Source organism: Lutra lutra, chromosome 5 (assembly GCF_902655055.1).
Source record: "Lutra lutra chromosome 5, mLutLut1.2, whole genome shotgun sequence".
Lineage (NCBI taxonomy): Eukaryota > Metazoa > Chordata > Mammalia > Carnivora > Mustelidae > Lutra > Lutra lutra.
In genome coordinates, this window is record NC_062282.1 from 13,316,437 (window position 1) to 13,319,263 (window position 2,827).

Here is a 2,827-nt window from a genome sequence, read left to right on the forward strand (position 1 = left end):
GAAATCTTTTACTTAGTGTTTCCAATGAAACAGCAGCATATGAGGGACCCCTGGCTGGCTCAGTTGGTTAAATGTCTGCCCCCAGCTCAGGTCATGATCTCAGGGCGCTGGGACTGAGCCCCCAAGTCGGGATCCCTGCTCGGTGAGGAATCTGCTTCTCCTGCTTCTCCCTATCCCTTTGCTTCTCCTTCTCCCTCTGCTCCTCCCTTCCGTCCCCCACCCCCGCCACCGCACTTGTGTGCATGCACACTCTCTCTCTCAAATAAATAAATAAATAAATAAAACCTTAAAAAAAACCAGCATATGACATTCACTTAAACAGCAAACATTTATGGAGCACTTCCTATATGCGATGCTGTTCTACTCAGCATACTGGTTAGGGTACGTATGGGTCATGCTTGGTCCTTGTTCTCAAGACTGTTGCTGGGATCCAGACATAAAAGTATGAGGGAGAAGCATCCGCAGTGGGCTTCCTCCTAAGTGTGTTTGTTACATAATTGAATTTGATCATCCATTTTAAGACTTACTGAAAAACCAACTGTAGAAAGCCTTTAATTTAAAATGGAAAACTCAGTGATTTCCTCCTACTGGAAATTTAGAGGGGGAGAAACCCTATTATCTAATAAATTATCTGCATTAAAATGCATCAGTAATCAATCTTCATAACATCTGGTGACAGCTACATTGCTTTTTTAAAAAGCAACACAGCCTCCTCTCTGCGAGCCTGCTTTTTACAGTTCTTCTGAAAGAAACTCATTAAACTCAACAAAGAAGAAAGTAAACTGCTTTACAATAAATTAGGATGTTATAAATAAAGGAATGCTTTGCATAATATTTTAATTGCTATTTTAATTTAAGGCCTAATGCATTACTGCCCAAAATATCTACTGCAGATACCAGGAGGAACATAGCCTTTCCTGTTGGCTGGTAAACTCTGGAAAGAATGCCAGCCACAGTGGATTTGCCTCCTCCTTCTCGAACCGAAGGACAGAGGCTTCTCAAATCCACAGCAAACGGCACGTTCCTCCTTCCTTGAAGTCACGCTGCCACAGTCAGTAACAGACAAGAAAAACCTGGGCCTGTGTCCCAGTTCCAATCCTTCCTGAAGGCGTGACTTTGGGCAGATCCCCTCTGTACCTCAGGTTCTCTCGGGTGTAAAATAGAGACATCAGCACATACCTCATACCACGGGGACACGTACTCTCCTCGTTCAAGTTCTGTTTCCCTGTGAGGAGCCCTGACCGAGAGCCCTGCTCTCTATGGCCATGGCTTTAGGTGACGAGTAATGTTCTAGAAACCCTGCTGCATGGTTTTCCTCCCCCTCCAGTGGACTGAGTCCTTCTCCTTCCACAGCACGGCCTCACACCTGCTCCCATCCTCTGCACTAATTCTTCCAAGCCCCACTTCTCGGTAGCCAAGCCAAGCCAAGTCTAGTCTCTTACATATTGTTTCCCCTGGACCTTGGAGATCTGCTTTCCTAACTTTGGTTCATGCTTGGCTAGTGGCTCCACGCTTGGTCCCATGCTTGGCTCTCACTCCAGAAAGGCGTGGTTCCTGTCCCACTTTGCCCGTTGGCCCCAAATGGCACAATACTTCAAATTAGCCACGTAAATTCAGAGCAGCCCTTTCCCTTTCCTGACCCCAGCCTAAATGCCTCCTGTCCCTCATGAGAGCCCACTGCTAGGGCCTCTTGAGCCTAAGAAGCAAATCCAGCCGGTCTTGAATTTTCCTGCTAGTGCTGAGTCAATGGGATACAAATGCCTCCTTGGCAGGAGTCTCAGGAAAAGCATGAGCAATCCTTGAGCAGAGACGACCTGCCACCGCCCACATAGCTGAGGACCAGCTCATTCATTACCCAGACCGTCTGTGACTCAGCGCCTGTCGTCACTGTCACTTTACATTTGTGTACTTTTTTCCTTTCAGCAGTATTCCCTGGGCCCTTAAAATACATCTCTCTCTCTCTCACACACACACACTGAATGGACAGGAAGTGAGTCAAGGCATCATAAGTAAGTTTCTGTATGTGTGTGTATGTGTGCGCACACGTGTGTGTGTGTGTGTGTATGAGAGTCTATACATACGCAGTTCCTAAGACTGGTGCCTAAAGAAATGAGCCTGGAAACGATGTCATGTTTGTGAGGGGGGAGCTGCCTTATGCACAGCTTCAAAAAGAACGAGTGTGCCAGGGGCAAGAGTGTGGTAGGAGCTTTTCAGCAGCAGATCCCAAGTCTTCAGTTAGAAGTAGCTCAGGGGCACCTGGGGTCACAGTTGTTTGAGTGTCTGACTCTTGGTTGCGGCTCAGATCAAGATCTCAGGGTCTTGAAATTGTGCCCTGCATTAGGCTCCGTGCTCAGCATGGAGTCTGCTTAAGATTCTCTTCCTCTCTCTCTCCCCTGCCCCTCCCTACTACACCCATGTGAGCTCTCTCTCTTTCTCAAAAAAATTAATAAATTTTTTAAAAAGTAGAAAGACTAGAAAAAGGGTGACTCCCCACTTGGGGCAATAACTCAGCCGTAACATCCAACAATCTCCCATCTTCTCACTCCGCACTCACAATGTTGTAATGTTTACCCTCGGGGCTGCAAGATGGCCGCCAGTGATCCAGGCATCAAATACAGTCATAATAGCATTCAGCGAAAAACACTGGTGCTTCCTTCCACGAATCTCTTTTATTCAAGAATCAACCTTTTCTTAAGATCCCCACCCCCCCCACACACACATTCATGCCACATCCTTTTCTTCTTAGGTTCCATTAGCCAGGACTAGCTCCAAGGGAGTCTTCAGGAGAATCTAGTAGCACATCTTGCATGTGTATACTAGGGCAAGA